This window comes from Tamandua tetradactyla, chromosome 3 (assembly GCF_023851605.1).
Source record: "Tamandua tetradactyla isolate mTamTet1 chromosome 3, mTamTet1.pri, whole genome shotgun sequence".
Classification (NCBI taxonomy): Eukaryota; Metazoa; Chordata; class Mammalia; order Pilosa; family Myrmecophagidae; genus Tamandua; species Tamandua tetradactyla.
In genome coordinates this window covers 63,414,155-63,438,669 of record NC_135329.1, presented here as the reverse complement: position 1 = coordinate 63,438,669, position 24,515 = coordinate 63,414,155, and the positions used below count along the sequence as shown (strand labels likewise).

The 24,515-nt window shown below is 36.7% G+C and overlaps 1 long non-coding RNA gene and 1 other non-coding gene across 4 annotated transcripts; one reads left to right on the top strand and one right to left on the bottom strand.

Annotated features, from left to right (window-relative positions):
* Nucleotides 1–13,601: 13,601 nt before the first annotated feature.
* LOC143676113 (uncharacterized) lies at nt 13,602–18,186 on the top strand. 3 transcript variants are annotated; one of them, XR_013171828.1, is made up of 4 exons: nt 13,602–13,656; nt 13,778–14,027; nt 15,648–15,758; nt 18,108–18,182. It is a non-coding gene; the product is annotated as an uncharacterized LOC143676113 (long non-coding RNA). The 3 variants fall into 3 exon arrangements; XR_013171827.1 differs by having other exon boundaries at nt 13,778–14,052; XR_013171829.1 differs by lacking the exon at nt 15,648–15,758 and having other exon boundaries at nt 13,778–14,052; nt 18,108–18,186.
* A 2,789-nt stretch (nt 18,187–20,975) lies between these two features.
* Nucleotides 20,976–21,078, bottom strand: LOC143678546 (U6 spliceosomal RNA). Its single transcript, XR_013173336.1, has one exon. It is a non-coding gene; the product is annotated as a U6 spliceosomal RNA (small nuclear RNA).
* Between the last annotated feature and the right edge of the window lie 3,437 nt (nt 21,079–24,515).

Here is a 24,515-nt window from a genome sequence, read left to right as displayed (position 1 = left end):
GATAATGGAAAAGGCATTCTGTAAATTCATGGATGATAGCTATGACAGAAGCATTTTGTGCAGGGAAAGTAAATCCATATGCACAGTATGTGTCTATTACAGTTAGAACAAATTGCTGCCCCTTCTATGAATGGAGGGTTCCAATGTAATCAACCTGCCACCATGTAACTCTCTGGTCACTTCAGGGAATGGTGCCTTACTGTGGCTGAGTGTGGGTCTCTGCTGTTGACAGATTGGGCACTCAGCAGTGGCTACAGCCAGTTCAGCCTTGGTGAGTGGAATTCCATGTCACCTGGGCCATGCATAACCTCCATCCCTACCACCACAATGACTTTGTTCATGAGCCCATTGGGCAATGACAAGAGTTGTTGGGGAAAGAGGCTGGCTGACAAGTTTCCACAGAATGGGTCATCTTATTCACTTCTTCCTCTGCTGAAGTCGCCCTCTGGTATACATTCATATGGAACACAAATATCTTTATGTTTTAGCTCAGATAGGTCTATACACAGACATTTTCCCAGACCTCTTTGTCACCAATTTTTCAGTTATGGTCTTTCCAAGTCCCTGACCAATTTGGCTAAACCATTAGCAACAGCCCACTAGTTGGTGTACATACACACCTCTGACCAGTTTTTCTCCCAGAAAAATCTACAACCAGGTGCACTCTTCAAACTTTTGCCTATTGGGAGGATTTCCCCTCACCACTGTCCTTCAAGGACACCCCAGAAAGGGAATGAAGTGCTGCAGCTGTCCACTTTTGGATGGTACCTGAAAATCTTGCAGAACCATCTGCAAACCAGGCCAGAGTTTTCTCTTCCTCACTCAATTCACTGTAAGGAACTACCCAAGAGGACATAACTCTGGTCTGGGAAAGAGAAGGTAATATCACAAGTGTACAGACCATGGACATTTAGGCTACTTCCTCCTGTAACTTACTTGTGCCTTCAGGACCTTCTCTGGCCCTATCTCATATATGCCATTTTAATTCTATTATGGAGTGCTGCTGCAAATACTCAACTTTATGGTTTGGAGGGACAGACAAAACCCAGCTTGTGATAGACAGCTCAGGTCTCATGGTAACTTGGTAGCCTATGGTTAAGCATTCAGTCCCCGAAGGCCCAGGAGAAGACCAAAAGCTGTTTCTCAAAAAGTTATGTGCTGCAGATGGTATGACTTTGGTCCAAAATCCTAAGGATCTACATTATGATTCTCCTTTAAGGGCCTGCCCACGGCTACAGTCAGCATCTCTCTTTGCCACTGACTTTTCTAGCACCATTGGATTTGCTGGATCGTATGGTCCAAGTGGCAGAGCAGCTTCTGCATTAGCTTGGACCTGTCCCAGAACCTCCTCTTGTTCAATTCCCCACTCAAAAGTTGGCAACTTTTCTGTTCACTTGATAAAAGAACCAGAGTAGCACACCAAAATGAGAAATATGTTGTCACCAAAATCCAGAGACCAACTAGGTGTTGTGCATTTTTCTGATTTTTTAAGAGGGTCCAGATGTAGCAACTTATCATTTTTCTTAGAAGGGATATCTCAACATGCCCCACCCCATCAGACACTTTGAAATATCACTGAGGTGGGAATACCCTGGGTTTTTGTTGGATTTATCTCTCATCCTCTGACACAAAAATGCCTCTCCAATAAGTTAAGCAAAGTTGATACTTCTTGCTCATTAGGTCCAATCAACATGATATCATCAATATAATGAACCAGTGTGATATCTTCTGGGAGGGAGAAATGATCAAGTTCCTTGAGGACAAGATTATGATGAAGGGTTGGGGAATTGATATACCCCTGAGGTAGGACAGTGAAAGTATATTGCTCACTTTGCCAGCTTAAAGCAAACTGCTTCTGATGGTCTTACTAAGAGCTATTGTGAAAAAAGGCATTTGCCAGATCAACAGCTGCATACAAGTTTCCAGGGGATGTACTTATTTGCTCAAACAGTATTACCACATCTGGAACAGCAGCTGCAATTGGAATTACCACTTGAGTAAGGTTACAATAATGCAATGTCATCTTCCAAGACCCATCTGTTTTCCACACAGGCCAAATAGGATAGTTGAATGGGAATATGGTGGGAATCCCCACCCTTGCATCCTTCATATCCTTAAAGGTGGCAGTAATCCCTGCAATCCCTCCAGGAATCTGGTATTGTTTCTGATTTACTATTTTGCTAGGTAGGGGCAAGTTCTAGTGGCTTCCACCTGGCCTTTCTCACCATAATAACACTCACTCCATGATTTAGAGAACCAATGTAGTGATTCTACCAGTTGTTCAGTATGTCTGTTCCAATTATCCACTCTGGAACTGGGGAAATAACTATAGAATGGATCCAGGGCCCCACTGAACCCACTGTGAGACAGGCCTGAGCTAAAACTGCATTGATCACCAAACCTCCATAAGACCCCACTCTTACTTATGGACCAGACTGACATTTTAGGCCCCATGGAATTAACATCACTTTGAACCAGTGTCTAATAATCTTCAAAATACATGAGCATTTCCCTTTCCCTAATGAAAAGTTACCCTGGAAAAACCCATTGTTCTCCTTAAGGAAAGTTTGAAGAAAGATTAACAGTACAAATTTATGGCAGTATAACAAGGTCCTCTCTGTAATGGACCTGGCCTCCTGCTCCTTCAAGGGGCTCTGGGTCTGTACACTGTCTCAAGTCTGGAAATTGATTGGGGGGATGTGATTCTCTGTTTTGTAATTCAAGTTAGAGTTCTGTTCCCTTCAGCTAGAAATCTTTTGTTTATACAGATCAAACAAGAATTTACTGGACTGAACATCTATTGTACTTCTATGTACCCCATGATTTACTAGCTAATGCCCAAGTCTCCATGAGTCAGATTATTTAGACTCCTGCTTTGAGTCAATTATGATAGCCACGTCCACCTTGTTTTGGCAATGAAGTGCTGCTACCTGGCCTCTGCCAACTTGGGATACTTTCATCCCCATTGTATTTAAGGATTACAGCTCAGTGACAGCAGTTCACATAGTAATATCTTACCTACAGAGAAGTGCAACTCCACAGCTCTTCAGGGATGATAGTGCAAGTCTCAATTTTTTTTCTCACAGTTTTTGTAAAAGGTGCCTCCTCTGGACATTCATGGGGTGTAAAGAGCAGACTTCACATGATAAATCCAATCTAACATTACATTCTCTCTAAGCCTCTGGATCCCATCATCTATATTATACCAGGGCAGTTCTTTCATCTCAACCTCAAGTAATATTGGCCACCACTTGACACATGTTTCAGCCAACCATCCAAGCAATCTTTACCCTCAAGCTATAATGTTGAATGCAAATCTCTGCTTAGTGGGCCCATATAAATAAATACAGCAATACAGCTTGATCCAGCTTTATATTCCTCCGACCATTATCTTATTTCACAACCTTAAAATCCATTGAAACACATATTCCCTTGAATTTTGTCTGAATAAATTGTAAAACTCATGCAAATCTTTTGGACTACAGTGTACCTCCATGATTACTCACTCTAGGGCTAATCCATTCAGGTGAACCTAGGGTGGCCAACTGCTCAGGGCAGACTGTAGGTGGGGCAGCTATGTCCTCAGGTCAGACCATTATAGGGTTTTCTAGAGAAGTCATAGCACGACCTAGGGTTTCAACCACTCTGCTGACATCATTATCAATCCATATATCGCTATATCATTTTTCAGGGACCCTTTTTTTTCCAATCAGTGCATTCACTTTAATGGCAGACACAGTGCAATTCTGAAATTTCAGTTTAAGTTTTAAAGCTGCTACTCTAACTATAAGATTATGAGTCTGATTTTCAAGAATATTAAAAGGAGTCCCACTGGCTGAAAGGAAGACTGATGGCGAGGTTTGGAGGGGAGTGCTAAAAGGAAGAGGGCCAGTAAATATAACTAAATGTTTAAAAACAGAGGAAAATAACATGTGACATATGAAAGACAAAGGATAAAATAGTCAAAGTAAGTGCTGCCTTCCTATTAACAGTATTTAATGTTAGCGGATTAAACTCTTCAATCAAAATATGCAAACTGATAGGATAGATTTAAAATAAGGCCCATCTATATGCTGTCAAAAAGAAACTCAGACACAAGAATAAAAATTTATTCTATGTAAACAGTATCCAAAATGAAGGTTGGGAAACTATGTTAATATTGTGTAAAAGAGAATGTACATGCTGAAAAATGTTAGAAGTGATGAAGAAGGTCATTTTATATTGCTGCAAAGGGCAATCCACCAAGAAGAAATAACAATCCTAAATCATTATGCATTTAGCCAGGGGCCCTAAATTTAGAAGGCAAACCCTTGGAAAATTGACATAAGTATTTGCAATAAAAGTTGTAAATGTCAATCCACCTCTCAAAGCCATGGGTAGAATATTTTTTTTCTCAATTTTTTTTCTCACAGTTTTCTCACAGTACATAGCCAGAGAATGTACAAGAAAATAGAAAAAACTGATTAAAATGTTAAATGAACTTGACCTTATAATACAATTCAGAACAATGAACCTCCAAACAGGGTGATATACAGTCTTCTCAAGTGCTCATGGATCATTCTATAGAATTGAACATATGCTGGCTTGCAAAAACGTTTCTAATAAATTTAAAAAAATTGAAATTATATGAAGCAAATTCTATGCTCATAAAAGAATGAAGTCAGAAGCCAACAACACAGAGAGGATAGGTAAACGCACAAATTAACGAGTATAAACCACAAACTTTAAACAATCTTTGCTGAAAGAAAATATGGCAAGATAGATCTTTAAATATCATGATACCTTGAAAATGAGAACACAATGTATCATAACTGATGTGATGATGTGAAGGCACTGCTGAGAGAGAAATTTATAACCCTAAATACATTATTAAAAAACTGCTAAAATCAAAGACTAATGAGCACCTGGAGAAATTAGAGAAAGAACAACAAGCTTCAATTGAAAGCAATGGAAGAATGGAATACTAAAGATTAGAACAGAAATAAATGAAATTCAGAAGTGAAAAAATGAGAGAGAGAATGGACAAAACAAAAACTTGGTTTTGTGAGAAGACTTACAAAACAGTCAAATCCTAAGATTCACTAACAAATTAAAAAAAGAGAAGATGTAAATAAGGAAAATCAGAGTTGAATGGAGGCACATTATTGTCAACCACAATGTAATATAAACATTCAGAAATCCTGTGAAGAATGTGTACACAAACAGACAATTTAGATGAAAGGAACAATTTTCTGGAATCACAGAAAAAGGTAAATTGACCCAAGAAGTAATAGAAGACCTCAACAAACCATTCACAAGCAAAGAGATCAACAAAATCTTCCAATATAGAATAGTCCAGAACAGATGGCCTCAGAGGACAATGCTACGAAACATTCCAATAAGAATTTATACCAAATCTGCTAAAAATTTTTAAAAATCCAAGAGAATGAGATGTCACACAGCCCATTCTATGTACCAAATTCACTATAATATAGTTCACTGGAAAATTATAGACCAATTTCCAAATGAATGTAGATGCAAATATCCTCAACAGTAAACTTCCAAATCAAATCCACTTGCTCATTAAAAGAATTTCACCATGATCAAGTGGGTTTTATCCCAGGTATGTGGGGGTGATTTGATACTTGATACAAAAAATCATTTAATGCAATAAACTAAATTAATAAATCAAAAGAGAATGTCACAATTTTCACAATTGATGCTGAAAATGATCTGACAAAACCCAACACCCATTCTTTATGAATTCACTTCAAAAATAGATATAGAAGGAATATTCCGCAACACAATAAAGGACATATATGGAAAATGGACAGTTAACATCATATTCAATTTTAAATGATTGAAAGCTTTCCTATTAAGATTTGAATCAAGACAAGTATTCTCACAGTTACTCAGCATTGTGCTATCAGTTCTACTAGAGAAATTAGGCAAACAAAGAAATAAAAACAACCAAATCAGAAGAAGAATGTAAAATGATCACCATTGGTTAATATTACTTTAAACCTGGAATGTCTGGGCATAGGTATTAAAAAAAAAACTACTGGAGTGAATAAATGAGATCAGAAAATTGTCTGGCTGCCTATTTACATTCATTAATAAGGAGCAATCTAAGTAGGAAATCGTGGAAAAATCCATACACAATGGCAACTAAAACCATCAAATATCAGGGAAAAATAAACAAATATGTAAAGAATGTGTATTCAGACAACCATGAAATAGTCTTAAAAGGTATCACAGACCAAAATAAATGGAAGGACGTTCCATTTCATTGATTGGAATACTAGGTATTTATAACATGTCAATTATACCTAAATTGAATTACAAATTCAATGCAATCCTAATCTACTATAAAGAATTTGTAAAGCCAATTACCAAATATATTCAGAAGTACAGGAGTCATGAATAACCCAAAACATCTTGAAAAAGATGATTGAAGATGAAGCAACAATGGTAAAATCAGCATGTTATTGGCATAAGATAGACATAATGAGCAATGGAATGGAACTGAAAATTCAGATATAGACACAACTATGACCAGTTGACTTTTGATAAGGCTACCAGGTCCACCCTACTGAGACCAATGCAACTCTTCAGGAAACAATGTTGTAAGAATGTTGGATATCTATATCCAAAATAACAAATCCAGGCCCCTAACTCATATTTTCCATAAAAATAATATAGAATAGATCAATGACAAAAATATAAAACACAGAACCAAAAAAAATTCCTATAGGAAATATGAGGTAAGCATCTTAAATATCTTGTAGTAAATGATGGCTTTTTAGACCTTATTACCAAATCATGTGTAATGAAAGAAATAATGGTTAAATATGATCTCTTCAATTATAAATATGTTTCTACATGAAAGGACTTCATTAAGATGGTTAAAAGGTAGCCTATAAAATGGAAGAAAATACTTTGAAATCACATGTGTTAGTTTGAAGCTATTATGTACTACAGAAAAGGCCATATTCTTTTAATCCATTCCTGTGGGAACAGATTTATTGCAGGTGGAATATTTTGGTTAATTGATTTAAATTGAGATGGGACACATTCCATTAAACATAGGTCTTAATCGTCTTCCTGGAGTCCTTTATGAACGAATAAGGGGCAGAAAAAGCTTAGAGATTTTAGAGAGAAAATTCCTGGATAAGCTAAGAGAGGGTCCACAGAATTGTGGAGAGAAAGCAGGTTAAACCAGAAGCTGAAAGCACTGGGACACACGTAACCCATATGTTAGATGATGAAACTGTGCCAGATCCCACTGGGCTTTTCTCAGTGTCCAGGTATCATCTTATTGATTCCATAATATTCTCATGGCTTAAGAACAGTAAGGTGTAAATTAATAAATCTCTATTTCTTGTATATAGCATTCCAGCAGTTGTAGCAAACTGAAACACCACCTGTCTGATAAGGGTTTAACATCTAGGACATATAGAGATATACTACAACTCAATGATTAAATGACAAACAAACCAATTTTTAAAATGGGCAAAAGACTTAAATAGACATTTTACAAAAGTGTATTCAAGTCACTAAAATTACATGGGAAGAGGCTCAATGTCACTGTCTACTGGTGAAATGTAAATCAAACTAAAAATGAGATATCATAACTCATTTATTATAATTGCCAAATTAAAAAGGATAAAAAACTGCAAGCATTGAAAAGGATGTGGTGAAACAGGAACACTTATTCAACATTCTTGGGAATATAAATTGTACAGCCACTGTGTAAGAGAGTTTAGAAGTTGCTCAGGAAGCTAAAAATATATAATACCACATGATGTGGCAATTACACTATTAGGTATTTAACCAGAAGAACTGAAAGCAGGGTTACAAATGACATTTGCACAATAATCATAGCAGCTTTACTCACAATTGCAGAAAAATAGAAACAATCCAGCTGCCTATCAATTTATTAATAAAAAAAGAATGTGTGATAAAGCACAATTGAATACTGTTCATCTGTAAGGGTAGATGAGATGTTGATACATATGAAAACATGTGTGAACCCTGACGTTATGTTGAGTAAAGTCAGAGAGAAAAGGAAAAATAAGTGAATGAAAAGGAATGGAGTTTGGAAATCCCCTACAAAAAAGAGAAAGAAATAGAAAATATTTGCTGCAGGAGTGTAGATGCACATTACTATCATGTGCCTTGTAGTTTTTAATGGCAGATGTTAATCAAAACCTTTTAGAGAAGCTCACAGTGGCATGAGAGAAAAGAGTCTGCTCTTGAGAGAACGTAGACTAGGCATAGAGGTGTCAGCATTTCAGGAACTTGCAGGGCTCATTGGTGATTGTTCATTTGTTTGCTATCTTTATACATATTTTAATTTCACATTACAGCAAACTTGAGTAATCACTGCATATATACCTGACAAAAATCAGTGGAACAAAGAGAGGTTATTGCATAAGGGTGATGTGAAATTCAGAGGGAAGATCTTGCATCCTGGACTGCTCATAATTCTTAAAAGTGTAACATATTTGTCCTACCTGGGAATTCTACCACCTGCTCTCCTGACCAGTGATGTCTTCCTGTCTTTTCTTCATATGGCAGCTTTTTTTTTGACCCTAAGGTGTGATCTTATCAGAAATGTTTCCATTTTCTATAGGTCACCATTTACCCTCTATTTTTCTCTAGCATGATGTCCTGTTTCTCCTTTCCAGATTTTTTAAAAAGCATGTGAGTGATTTATCTCTTTTCTCCTAGGCTGCTCAAAGCAAGTACCATGAATTAGTGGGATAAAAAATGGGAATTTATGTGCTTATAGTTTTGAGGTCATGAAAATTCAGAAATGAAGTAATAATCAAGGCAGAACTTTCTTCACAAAGACTGCTTGTCAGTGATACTTGGATACTCTGACACATGGCAAGACACATAGAAGCATCTGCTGCTCCCTTCGAGGTTCTATTTCAGCATCTTTATCCTGTGACTTTCATTCTTTCATATCTGAATTCATTCTACTTATAAAAATCTCCAGTAAAAGGGTTAAACCTATCCTGTTTGAGTCGGACCACAGCTTAACTGAAGTTGCCTCATCCAAAGGTCTTATTTACATTGGGTTCAATACCACAGAAATCGATTAATTTTAAAATCATATTTTTCTGAGATGTGAATTCCAAACCATCAGTCAGTGATGATGTGCACTAAGTTTTCTTCATTTCCTCTCAGGTTCCCAAAAGAAAGTTAAGCACTTTTCCCATGACATTTATCCTTGGACACATTCACCATAATCTTGTAGATCATGGATAATTGAATTTAAGAAACTATGTGGTTTGGAATGGATGAAGATCATGATGACCGATTTCTGGGCTAAGGTAACAGTTTCCACATCGTGTGGACTTCATTACTGATCACCTAAAGCACCAGAGAGGAGAAGGCTGGACATGGGTGCAAGTATGATCCCACTTGGAAATCACCCCATGTTCACCTGCACTCTGATATTGCTGGCTACAGTGTGTGACAACTTCCAGGAATCATGTTTTGATTCTGATGGATAAATAAAGAACACATCTGCTCTGCAGCCAGAAACTGATTGAAGCCTGAGGCAAAGAGACTCTATTTAATGTTGCAGGTGCTGATGTTTCCCGATGATTTTACTTTTAAATATATTTAGGGAGAAAATAATTTGCAAAGCGTTCCCAAAATAGCACACATTTCCTGTGGAGACCTCATCTAGAGTCCCATACTGTTAATATCTTATATTTCTATGAGACAAGCCAAAATCACATCATTAATAATAATAATACCATCAACAATAATATTAAACAACAAAATTCAATGAGTTAACAGATTTTCCATTTATGTCCTCTCTCTTCTCCAGTAACTAATCCAGCACATCATGTCGTGTTTAGTTATGTCATCAGGTTGTCTTAGTTTTCTTGTATGAATTGTTCCCCTTTTTCATTTGTTGTTCTTGTGTTGGCAATTTTTAAGAGAACTGAGGAGAAATTTTGTAGAATGTCCCTTAGTTGAAATTTTGATGAAGTTTTTTCACGATTAGGGAGGAAGACTACCAGTACCGTGCCCTTCTCATTGTATCCTATCAGGAAATATGGGCTATAGCTTTCATTAACATGGTGATAATGCAGTTGATCAGTCGTTTGAGATGGTTTCTGACAGTGTTCTCCATTACAAAGTTACCATTTTTCCGTTTTCATTTTATATTATTTGCAATCCAGACATTCAGTCCAGTCAACACAGAAGGGAAACACATTGACATTTTCATGTCAATTGTATTCTTGTTATTTAAATACAACTTAACGCTATGTTATCATTCCTTCATCAATTCAACATTATTTATGTTTAAATATTCAGCTTCAAGTTATTGTACTAATCACTTGTTCTTCCATCTACCACTTTCCACGAAGGATCCAGGTCATATCACTTTAAAATAATTCCTGGACAATGGTGGTTCAGTGGCAGAGTTCTCACCTTCCATGCCAGTGACCTGGGTTTGTTTCCAGTGCTTGCTTATGAAAAAAAAATCCTTTCCTATAGGTGTAGGATAGATATTAAACAATCTAATTTCTTTCTTTCTTTTTTTATATATGGCTTCCATTAAAATACTTTTGTCTCTACAAAAGTATTTTGATGTTTCATTTCATGGATACAAAATTTTAGCCTAACACTAATTTCCCATCAGATTTTGGAATTCTTAATCACTGTATCTACCTATGAACTTACATGCTAGGAAGTGTGATTTAAATACATTTCTACAACCTATTTGAAGTTAATCAATTTTCTCTTAATGCTTGTGAGATTCCCTATTTGGTTTTCTTTCCCACAGTTTTTTACTTATGAATTAAAGAAAAGTTTTCTTCATACTCCAAAATCTATCTTGATTAATAATTAACAAGGCTGTATATTAATATATTATCTCAATGACAGAATCAGGAAAAGCTGTTCCAGTGATGGAATGTATGTTCTTTTCTTAGGGCATCCAATTGTATATGTTATCAAAATAAACTTCTTCTCTATCAGGCATGGGAAAATAGAGGATATGGATGTATCAAGGGACAGACCTTGTCTGCTTCTTATCATTCTTCCCTTTTGTAAGAATGCACACATTCAAATATCTGTTCAAGATACATAGGGGAGGAAGAAACAAAGTTGTTTCTCTAGATTGGGGTTCTGATGAAGCATGTCTCTTCAAGGAGAAAGACCTGCAGTTCCTGTGTCCCCTACATCTGCCTGCTATTCTCATTCTAATCCTCAGGATTTCAGAAACAGGCAAGGACTATAGTACCAGCTTGTTACTCAATAAGGTTCTCCTTGATGCCAGGTGTCTTTTCCCCCGGGGAATTTGCAAGAGGCAGTCACACGACCAGTGAAGGCCTCGCAGACCCTGTCCTTCATCTTTGCTGTTTCTGGTTTCCCCTTCAACAGCTATTACTGCTGAAACTGGATGCATTAGCCCCTGAAAAACAGGTTTCAGTGGGTCATGTTTAAATATTATTCTGGGACATCTACTATAACCCATCTCTGTAAGAGCTGATGGTCCACCTTTTGGGGTATATCCAAGAATAAATTCCTCCTGGAGCTGAATGGGTAGGACCCCTGATAACACAGCTATGTATTACTAGGCAACAACACATAGTAAGGGAAAGTCATCCTGAGACCAAACACAAATTTCTCCTGCAGGAGGTACCAGCAGGGGGCACTCAGGACCCACCAAGCACAGGGACACCACCAAAAACAGGAAGTAAGTGTTTGCTGAGGAAGGATGAAGGTTTTTGCTTTGTTTTTTTTTTAAATTTATTTCTGGAGTCTCTTGACTGTTTTCCTGCTCTGTGAGGAAATGTTATCTCCTGGGACTCTCCTTCATTCTGCCTTTTGTCTTCTATCTTTATTGTAATAAAAAGAAGTGGTCTGATTTCTTTCTTATGAAAAAAGGGTAAAAACAATCTCTTTGCATTGGGAAACACTGGCAATAGAGTCAGAATAGTAGTTCGCTTAGTGGTGGGAATATTATGCTCCATTGTTTGGCTGTGTGTAGTAGTGGCATGATTATTAGCACTAGGATTCAGCAGATTAGGGCGACTACTCTGCCTAGTTTGTTGGGGATTGATCATAGGATGGTGTAGGCAAATATGAAGCATCACTCTGTTTTGTTGTGTGGTGGTGTGCTGAGTGGGTTTGCTGGTGGATAGTTGTCAGGGTCTCCTAGGAGATCTGGTGAGAATAATACTAGGGTCACTAGTGTTGCAGCTATAATGAATAAGCCTAGAATGTCCTTGATGGTGTAGTAGGGGTAAAATGGGATTTTATCTATGTTAGATGAAAGTCCTAGTGGGTTGTTAGATCCTGTTTCATGCAGAAATAATAGGTATTATTTTGTGCAGAAATAATATGTAATACTTGACATATTCTCAAGTAACAGAATTATTAATATGCACTAATTTCTTGCCAGACTTTAAAGACATCAGCCCATTTTCTGCTGCAAACATTCATGACAAGAAGACTTATTTCAATTCATGTCCTGGCCTATTTGTAGACAATGTTCTTATGATTCCTTCAAAAATTGCTCTTTAAGTATGGTTGTAAGACATTTATTCTGTTGCACTGGGGAGATTTTCTACTCCACTCTGCACTTCAACTTTTCCTAGAGTTTTTTGAAATGGTGATCTGGTATGTTTCATTTGGACGTGTTCTTAATGATTACAAGCACAAATATTCTAGTTGAATCATTTGCTCTCTTCTTTTTTTTTTTTTTCTCTCTTATCTTTTTTCAATTTTCCTAACTGAAAACCCCACTCAGGTCAACATGATTTTCCTACGTTCGTTAGTAATCACCTACCTATCTCTTTCTACAATTCATTATAGAAAAAATCATCCTTCATATTTCATGCTGTAATATGCTTTACACATAATGAATCAGAACGTACAATGATGTTTACCAGCAATGAATGTAGGAACCATGAAATGTCAGCTGGTTCTGTAAGAAGTTCATTTGCCACAAACATCCAGATTCCTCAACAGATGCTGGAATCCCAGTGACCATCCAATCAGCCCCAGTCACAGCCCAGATCCCCTTTGCTGTGCAGCTAATGAAGATTTTCAGTTCAACACAATGCACTTCTGCACCTTCTCTGTGGAGAGGACAATGCGTAGCACAATGCTCTGTATAGACGAAAAGTCCCATGGTCCCTGTTCTTCCAACCTGGAGAAAAGAGCTCTCCAGAGTCTCCATATCATTCGCTGAATCCCAGTCAAACAAACTGTGTAAACTCTCTAGATTGGCTCTCTTTCTGTCCATTTCTAAAGGTAACATCAGCGTAGTCTTAGACATTGTGAACTCTGTGTGATTGGTGTTCTCAGTCGTCCTTTCCTGGAATCTTCAGTGCCAAGTGTGATGTGCAGCTCAAAGTGTACGGGAGGGGTTGTGAGTTTTTCGGGGCTTCTGTAGTCTTCTGAGAAGCCTCAAGATTCATGTCCACACACAGTGAGCATCCAGTGGTTTCCAACTCAGGGAAAGTGTCAAGGAAGTTTTGAGCATCCAATGTGAAGGCGTGGGATACACATACATAGGCACCATGAATGGGGTTCACTGTCTCCAAGGACAACAACAGAACCAGTTTTCCCTATTGTTGAGTCATCACAGAAGAGGAGATATGGGTGAGGAAGTCAGTGGGACACTAGTCACCATACAAGGTGTGCTCAGGGCCCATGTATAAGGAGGTCCAACCCTTGGGAAGGTGCATGGGTGCTAGTAAGGAGCTTATTTTAACCCTTGCATGTGTGTGGTTTCTAATCTGACCAAAATTTCTTTCAGATCTGCCAGTTCTGCAGGACTCTGGGGCTTTACCTTGTTGCTGAGCTTCAGAGTTCTCACTTCAATGTCATTGAACAGAGTTCCAGTATCAGTGAGATACAATACCCCTGGGGATAGTAAGCAAGGACACTCAGAAGGACAGGAAGTGAGGGCTTCTGTGAAATTCCAATTCTCTAGACAAGACTATGCCTTTGCTGTACCATCTGATCTTCTTGTTGAACAGAATGAGGGACAATGATTTTCCCAAACAGTAAGATGAAGAAAGCATTCTTTCTGTAGGTCAATGTCTTTTTCCTGTGGGTCACGTTTAAAAATCAGTTATACATGTGTGGTTTTATGAAACCAGACCTGTGAAACACATATATATTTGATAATAAGAATGTAAGGAGGAGGCTTGTGAATGGGGGAGAATCGCTATCTTAAGCAGTTTAGCTCCCTGACTGACATGGACGAAGACTTAGATTACTGTGAAAGGGATAAAGTGAGGGGAATTCAAGGGGAACCCAGACAAAATTCTTCCGTGGAGGGGACAGGAGGGGCTGGGATGTAGGAAGCACTTTAGTCCACCAGGAGGCAATAAGGCCCCCCAAATAATAAGGTCCAACACAGGGACTGGGAAAGACAGTTTGTAGGAAGAAAGAATATTATTTGTTTTCTTTTAGGTTCTGGAAGATACTTTCCCCTGTTTAATCTTGTGTGCCCTAAAAGAAAACTTTCTGTGCTCTGAAAGAAAATCTTAATTTCTGGGGTCATAGTTTTGAGATTTTTGAAAACCACACAAAGGGTCTCACTGTGCAAGGATCAGATTTACAATGAAATTCTCAACCTTGCATGGTGTCTGTTGTTAAAATGATGTTTTGATTGGGAAAGAATGGGATGCTGAAACTTGGGATGGCAGACATTTGGGTTAATAACACTGGTAACGGGAACATGGAATCCATGCATCTAGCTGAGTCTTTGCTAGATAGACGTGTAAGTGTCTGTCCTGAGGAAACAGCCAAAAAATCTCCAGGCCAGCCTGAGTAGTTCACTATCCAACTTCTGTCCACAGAGTTTAACACTTCAGTGCCTGTTCAACCTATAATCAGCCCCTGGGGAAAAAGTCCTCACTCTTCTGTGTAGAGTGATTAATGCTGTTTCACAGGATGAAACTGCAATGCAATACTCTGAGGTAATTGGCTGGAAACACACTTCTAATTATTTGCATGTCCCACCCACACCACTCTTCATTTATTCAAGATTTTAACTACATTAAAGCCCAACAGACACCAAGAGATGAGATGAAATTTGCGACCCATGAAGAGATATGCTAGACTTCAAAACAAGTGCCTGAGTTTTCTAATGTATATAGATGGAAATAATGGGATTTTTGTGGGAATGCATATTAAAAGTTTGGGATAATGGTAGAAGGAATATAAAGTTGGATCAAGCTAAATAAACTTACATAAGCCCACTAAGCAGGGATTGTGAATACAGTCTTGTAGCTAGAAGCGTTAAAAAGGGTGTGAAGGCTTTGAGTGGTTGGCTGAAACACAGGTCAAAAGATGGGCAAGAGTACCTGAGGTTGAAATGGTAGAAATGCCCTGGTATTATGTAGATGAGGGGATACAAAGTCTTAGATGATTGAAATGTCAGAGTACATTTATCATGGAAGGTATGCTCCATATTTCCTAGCAATTACTGTGTAGAGAGATATACTTCCACACTCATGAGCTGATAGTTTATCAATTAAACATAAAAATACTAAACATCTATTAAAAATTATTGATGATTTCATGTATAGAAAGGAAACAAGTGACAGCACTGCGAGATTTATTAAATGCACAAGTATAGTTAGATATCTCAACAATGTTCTTTCCATAATCAATAGACAAAATAGCAGAACTATCAATGAGAATAAAGAAGTCTTGATCATTATCAACCAACTTTATCTCCCTGAACTCCTCTTTTAACACAACCCCAGCCAACCATATGCATTCCTGTAAGCATACGTATTTACCTTTGTATGAGCTAAGTTTCCTTTAATTTCATGTGTTATATTTAAAATTAATTACATATTTCTATTTGCATATCTAGCATATTGGAATAAATTAAATCATTTCTATGAGAAATGTACACCGAGTTAACATACCCAAGTCCTACAATGCACTTATGTAGCTGCTTATGACATCTTTCTACCTGATAATTAGTGCACTTGCTGCATGTAACTGGAAGCTTCCTCACCCTCAGCCACTTTGTTTAAAGCTCAAAGTTTAAAGTGATTTATAAACTTTATAATCACTTATGGAGTCATGTTAAACCTTTCTCATTTTACTTTTTGTGTGTATATGATTTTCCATGATAAGAGGCATACAGTAATCATCTCTAATATTGAGCATTTTTATGCAACTCTGAATAACTCTTTACAGACAACTGTGACCTTCTGAGAACAAACATATTTTTCTTTCTGTTCCCTGCTGACTCCACAATAATCAAACATTCTGGGCCAAAGGAGGCTTCAAATTAGACTTTATAATCAACTCAAGGTTATATTTGAGATTAACACATAGATATAGGATGGCTCCAGGGAGGAAACAACACTGATAAACATAGATTCTCAAACTGAAGACAACTGTATTTCAGCAATTATTACAAGTTCCTTTGGGATAATGCAAGTATTCTGTTCCTCATTTGATGGTTTGCCAAAGCTTGACAGAATGCAATATATCAAAAATGGAACAGCTTTGGAAAAGGAAATTTATTTTAGTGCAAGTTTACAGTTCAAAGTCTTAATAAATGTTCAAAATTAGGCATCCAAGTAAAGATACCTTGACTGAAGGAAAGCCCATAGATACAGAACATCTATGTTAGCTGGGAAGGCACGTGGCTCGTATCTTCTGGTCATTTCACTTCTGGATTCAAACAACTTCCCTGGTTGCAGTTCTTTTGCATCTTCAAACATCTTGGCCTCATGTTGGCTCTGAAGGGTTTTTCAAAAGTTTTCCCCTTCTAAAGTTCTCTAATAAATTAATCAATTCACAACTTGAATAGTTGGAGCCTCATCTCCATATAATCAAAAGTCCACACCCACAAATATGTGTATCACATCTCCATGAAAATAATCAAACCAAAAGTTTCCACCTTAAACAATAGTTCTCAACCCACAAATTAGATTAGCAAAAGGATATGTCTTTTCTGCTGTGCATAACAGCTTCAAACTGGAACACTAATCTTTCTTCGGCCTCCTAATTTTAGCTTCCATTGAGATAGTTAGTACTAGCATTATAACTGATGTTGACATCGTGGTGATTTTTACATTTTCCACTGTAATAGTTTCTTGAATTTAATAAGACTTACTACAAAGTTGATGACTGTAAAAACTCAGAAATATATTCCCTCACAGGTCTGGAGGTCAGAAATTCATAAATCAAGGTGTCAGCAGGGTTGGCTCTTTCTAGAGGATATTTGTTGAATTGTTTAATCATATTGGAATGGATTCATGATTTTTTTTTTGCATGGGCAGGCACCAGGAATCAAACGCAGGTCTCCAGCATGACAGGCAAGAGTTCTGCCTGCTGAGACACCATGGCCTGCCCCATGATTTTTTTTTGTTATTGGCTATATTCCACCATTTTCCTTATTTAATTTATTGCTTAAATTAGTCTTCTTCTGTTGAAATTGCCTCAAGCTGGTTTCCACATCCTTTATCCATGCCCCTGTCAGTTGTGAACACTTTTTACTTCCTTGCAACAAAAGGGATCCCAGGTTCATCTTGTTATTTTTCTTCTCATATCTTTTTCCATGGAGAAAACCAACACTCTTTTTTAATAAATTGAAGAATCATGTGTCTAGCTTGGTGATTGCTACAAGGAAATGATTGGCCCTATATCTTTTAATAGTCATATAGGAAAAATATGTGTATGTATACTAATACATGTACACAGACCTACATTATTTGTCAATCTATTCATCTCTCTATATATATTAAAACAGGATAATATATGATACAGATATCTTTCAACACATCAGGGCTTACTTTAACTTTCTTCCTTTCCATATGAATTATTTTTTAATTCTTTGCATGACAGAGAGAAACCTGGATCCCATCACTCACAAAATATTTAATTATTCTTTCAGTTCTATTATGTGCAAAGAGTGTTTTCAGATTTCAAAACCCATTCTTCTATGAAAAACAGAATTTCTGCCTGGAGAATAATGTTTGTGTTCTACCATTTGTACATTAGCCACAGTGTATATTATCAAAATACTTCTTCAAAAATTACTTGTTAGTTATTTACATCTATATTCTCTTCAGAGTGGATATGTCATTCTTTTTTTTCTGCATACGCAGGCACCGAGAATTGAACCTGGCTCTCTGGCATGGCAGGCAAGAAGTCTGCCACTGCACTACTATCGCCCGCCCTGGTTATGTCATTCATTTTCAATAAAGTAAGATAATATATGACTTATTTCGTGTATTCCATTTGGAGTTCTCATACCCTGATGTATTTTAATTTTTACTTTGTATTTAGGATTGCTGAACATTGCCACATACCTTGGTGTTATTACCATAACCTGTACTCCAGAAACTTACAGCGGCACCTGAACTGACTACTCCAGAACTAGTCTCCCATTCCCTCTACCCAACCTCACTCCCTATAAGTAATGAAACTCAAAATTTTCAGATTATTGTTTTGATAGTTTTTCTCCACAAATAAGAAGACGCTTGCATTTTGTTTTTTAATTTTGTTTTTCTTCTATGTCACGTATCATATATAATAGATACTCCATTTCACTGTGCTTTTTCACTTAAAAAATACATTGTAAATTGTATAGTTGTTTACAAAATTAGCTCATTTTTTAACAGTTTCATGTTGTCTATTATGTGTATAATTCATCATTCATTAACTTATTCCTGTTTGTATGAGTAGTTTCATTGTTTCCATTAAAATTGAATAATTCCAAACAATTCTAAAATGAATTAGCTTTGTGCATATGCATTTTCATGTTGTAATAAAAGCATTAACAGGCAATTAGATTTTTTCCTGACATTTCAGCATGTAAAATATTGTAAATATTGCTTAGGGAGACTGTAAGATTTAATCTTCACAACTTATTTTACATTTATTTTAAATGTCTAAGAGCTATAAGACTCTGATGTATAATCAAATTCAATTCAGTAAGACTTTGTGGATCTTGCATTGCACTACTAATAGGCCTGCCATTCTCATTTACACAGAGAAATGTTAGTCCCTATTGATAAATGGTAACTCCATGTAATGTGAATTGATTTACACTATGAGTTTTTCTGAATTCCCTATATTTCAGTGTAATTTCTTAGTTCTTAATTCCTTTTAGTATTTTTAAATAGATAAGTTGTAGGTCCACAGAAAAATTCTGTAAAATATAACGTTTCCATATACCCACCCTCTGTTGACACTTCACATTAGTTGGTACATATTTTATAATTTATGAAAGATATTAAAATTATACTGTTAAATATAGTCCATGGTTTAGTTTGATGTATTTTTCTAACATCCCACCCTATTTTTACCACTTTCTATTAGTGAGTTACATCTGTTATAATTCATGAAGAAAACACTGTTGTACAGTTAACTATAGTACATTGCTTACAACTGGGTTCACTATGTGATACAGCACAAGATTTTATTAAGTTTTAATTGTAGTAACATACACACAACCAAAAATTTCCCTTTTAATCATAGTCATATGTATAATTCAGTGGTTTTCATTGTACTCACAATATTGTGTCACCATTACCCCATCCATTTCCAAAACTTTAAAATCAACCTAAAAGCAAATTCTATACTAATTAAAAATTAACTGTTAATTTTCAACCAACCCTCGCCCTGTAGTTGCTTATATTCTAGATTCTCACTCTAATTCTAATTAGAATATTGGACTAATTCTAATTAGAATATTCTAATTAGAATTAGAATTATTGGAATACTAATTATTCTAATTATTCTCTAATTCTAATTCTAAATATTTCATATAAGTGAGGTTATAAAATATTTGTCCATTTGAGTATGATTTATTTCACTCATTCTTCAAGATTCGTCCATGTCACATGTATCAATACTTCTTTCTTTTTACACCTGAATAATATTCCAATTGAATGTATATATCACATTTAAAGAATCTATTCATTGTTGAATGAGCATTTGGTTTGCTTACATCTTTTGGCAATTGTCTATAATGCTGCTACAAATGCTGGTGTTCAAATATGGGTTGGAGTTCCTGCTTTCAGTGCTTTTGGGTTCACACTATGCTGAGAGATGGTTATATATTAGTTTGAGCTTGTTCATTATATTATACGAGTTCTCTTTCTTTTTCCCAAATTCTGTCTATATGTTCGATTGCTGAGGGTAGTGTACTGAAGTCTCCAACTGTTATTGTGGAGGTGTCTAACTTCCTTTGGTTTTGCCTGTGTTTGCTTCATGTATTTTGGCATGCCATCATCACTTGCATAAATATTTATGATTGTTATTCTTCTGGTGGAATGTCCCATTTATTAAGTTATACTGTCTTCCTTCTTTTCATACACATATTTTGATTTAAAGTCTATTTTGTCTGATAGTACTATAATTACCCCAACTCTTTGTTGAATGTTATTTGTACGAAATGTCTTTTTACATATTTTCACTTTCAACACATTTGTGTACATGGGCTTAAACGAATGCAAAGTGGATGCTATTCTTTTTGTTCATTTGACCTATCTATACCTTTTGATTTTGAAGTTTGCATCATTAGCATCTAGTGTTATGATTGTAAAAGCAGTACTTACTTCAGCTATTCTCGTCCTTTGGCTTTTATACACCATATTTAATTTCTCTCTCTCTTTTCCTTTATTGAAATGAGTTTCTTCATATAGTTGATCTTTTGTAATGTTTTGAATGTATCATTTTCAGGTTAGTATGTGTCTCAGAGTAGCCCTATTAAGATACATTTTGTTTGGAATATATTGGTACTACTTGGAAATTTATATTTGTTTTTCATAAGAGCTGCAAAGTTGTCAGCCTTTATTTACTCAAACATTCTTTCTGGCTGTTTTAACTTCTTTCCTCCATTTCCTTTTGGGACAACCTTAGTATATATGTTTATGTTCTTCTTGCTTTCCTCATTTCCCTGTGACACTACATAATGTTTTTCATTTTATTCTCCATCAGTTTGTCCGAATTTATGATTTTGATTGTCCAAACATATGGAGCCCTTCACAAACGTGCATGTCCTTCTTTTTCAAGGGACATGCTAATATTCAATGCATCATTTCAAATTTAGTATGCATGCTGCAGAACCAAGAAGAGAATGAAGAAATTATTGACAGAAAAGATAATCTCAATGAAGACTCTTACATTTGTGGTGAATTTCTCAGTTCCCCAATCCCAATACCCAGTGTTTGATGCACATTCCCATTCACATCTTAACTCCCAGAATAAGTCAAATTCAGGGATTTTGTGTTTCCATACTTCTAATCATATGCTGAGCTCCTCTCTCCCAATGGCCTATCCCTTTTGCACACTCTTTTCCAGTAACTTCTGCAATCAATCCCAAATAAATTATTGGTTCTCAAACACTTGCTGTATTAACCACATCTAGTTTACGCAGTAAAGAAAAATGCATTGGTTTTAGTGACTTCCATCTTGCCAGTCCTGCATCACTCATACTGCTTTATACTTCTGCGTCGTCAACCAATAAAGTACTACATGAATTTCCTTCAGTCTAAATGTAATAACTAATTTGCATTCATTTGCAATTATGGAAATAACTTTCATGATTAAAAATCTTTATAAATCAATATTTAGATTATTTTCCATACCTTCAATGAATTTATTCTTTTCTGACAGAAGATTCAAAGAATTGGGAGAAATAATTTCTTTATTGCTCCTTAATGCACATCCCCATCAAATCTTGTGTGCATTGCTGCTTATGCCCAGGCAGCCCTGACCTTCCCAACATAAATTATTCTGAAAAGCCATGGAAAATCCTACCCCTACTCAGCAGCACTTATGTCCTTCATCTTCAGTGGGAAATGGAGGAACAAAAAATACCTTTGCTTAGTTGTATGATCCAGGAGCATTACATTTTTCCATCCATCCTTTGTGACTTCATTGACCAGGTCCATGAACTTATTTTAAGTTTCAGAAATTATTATGTGATGCTCTTACTTACAATGTCTTCACTGAATTACACACACTGATTTTTATGTACATTAATATTAATAAAATATTGCATTAACAGGGTCAGAGTGTCTTACCTTTTACTCTAAGAGCATTTCTGAGACCACTTATAAATGAATACCTTTCCTTTAAGTTTCCAAGCTTACACCAATCACTTATTCCATTTGCTTTTTCAAATCTTATAATGCATTTTAAAAATGTTATAAAATTCTCCCCATTATTGCTTTCTGTGAAGTAGTCAAGGTCAGCAGAAAAAAGTATGACACACTGTTGATCCAGCTCACACATCCACAGATTTGAGAGGACAGAGCTTACATGCATCTTCCCCCAGAAACCAATATTTTCACATGTGTCTGTGGACATTTACAATTGTCCAGACGTGATAGCTGGGTGTAGTCAGGGAAACTGTTGAATGGATACTGCCAATACAATACAATATTCAGGCCATGATACCTATGGTGGTAACAAGATATGTACCTGTGAGAGAAAATTGCCCCAACTCTGCAAGTTGTTCCCTTTTACTTGATATTGAAATTGAGCCTCAAAAGGTAATCCTACCATTCTCTAAATACAGAGGCTTCACCATGTTGGGGAACATGGTAGGACCCATGAATTCCATGGGTGTGTGGTCATTCTCACCCTTAATTTGGCCTGAAGTGTTTTTCTTGATGAGAAAGAAAGCTGAGTAAAATGGCTTTAAGGCTTATTAGCGATTCCATGAATCCACGATTCTGGTTTTGGAAGAAGCATGACATGAACAGAAGCCAAACTCATTTCCACATATGTGCTATGGGTAAAATGTTCTATCTTCCATCATGGCAGTATTTCAATGGGGAAATGGTGGCATCTTAGGGATTGAGTGTTCATCTACTGGAAGATTGGGGAATCAGCTGTGGCTATAAACAGGTTTGCGTTATTGAATGGAAATCCACGTTACTAGTCCATATAGAACACCCATCCCTGATATCATGGCCACGTTGCTCATGAGCCCTCTGGACAATGTTAGGAGTGGCTGTGGAAGGATACTGACTGGTACCCACAGAATGGGGCATCTTATGCACTTGATTATTAAAGTCTTCCCCTGCTGAAATCACCTGCTGGTGAGCATTCACTTGTGATAGAAATATATTCACAGATTTATTCTTTCAGAATGATCTGTGCAATACCTCTTCCCCAGAGTTGTTTGCCACCAATATTCAAATGTTGTCTTTTCTAATCCCTGACCATCCAGCCAAACTAATGCTTACTTTGAATCAGTATACAAATGTATCACTGCACTTTTTCCTTCCAAACAAAATTAATAGAGAGAACTGGAGCCTAACCGGGAGGTCACAGGAGTGCAGTCTCTAGGAAGTAACCTAAGCTGTGTTCCTTAAAACTGTTACCCTCACCAGTGCTGCCCCATGCACCACGCCTCACCCTATACTTCAAACACCTAAACCCTGTCACCTGTCCAACAACCTGGTTTCCAAGTGTCTCAGCCCCATACATGCTGTTGCCAGTGTGTAAAGGCTGCCAGCACATACCCTTATACCCAGGCTACACTGGTCTGAATAACAATAACACTGCCCGCACCCGTCCATCCACCCCCCAGCTCTGCACATCAATTTACAGCATTCCTAGACTGGTGCATGTGCTCGGACAGCAGCCACGCCCTCTAGCTCTAGGAACACTGTGATCTGCACAGCCAAGTCAAATCTGCCCCTAGCTCATGCAGGCATAGTGCAGACCTGCAGCCATAGCTCTGTGCATGTGCACAAATGACCCCGTGCCCTGGAGCAGTGTACACCAGACCTCCCACCCATGTACCCACACAGCCACATCCTTCCTGGCCTCTGGAAACTGACATTTACAGCTACCAGCATACCCATCCCCAACCTTTGCTTATACAGGGACAGCAATGCATCACAGAGCTGTATTGTCCCACCCCATGTCCTGCATTCAGCCACACATCCATCCCACAAACACAAGGTTTCAACTTCTAAAGAAAATCAATCAAAATATTTACATGTGATGAAAACAACAGAAGATAAACTAAATATATCACAATGCAAACAGATACAGGCCAGCCTAAAGATGAAAATAAAACAAAAGTGGAGACACAGAGGTTTGAAAAACTAATGAAAGATATTCATATTGTTCTACTAAATAAAATAAGTGGGATGGCTAATGGCATAAAGGAGATCAAGAATACAGTAGAAGAGCATAAAGAGGAATTTGAAAGAATAAAAAGAAAAATAGCAGGTATCACAGAGATTAAAGATTCTGTTGATCAAATAAAAAACATACTAGAGACACAAGAGCATAAATAAGTCAGTTTATAATTATTATTGTAATAAGTGGTTATTTCTTAAAATAATCAGAATGAGGAGCATAATATCTTCATTAATTTAAGTTTTGTACTCTGTTTACATATATTCAAAATTTTTACATCACCTTATATTCAGGTTTCCTGAAAAACTCCCCTTAGCATTTCTCCAAGTTTAGGCATGCTGGAAATAATTTCTCTCATGTATTGCCTATCGCAGAAACTTCAATTTAAAGGCTCATTTCACTGA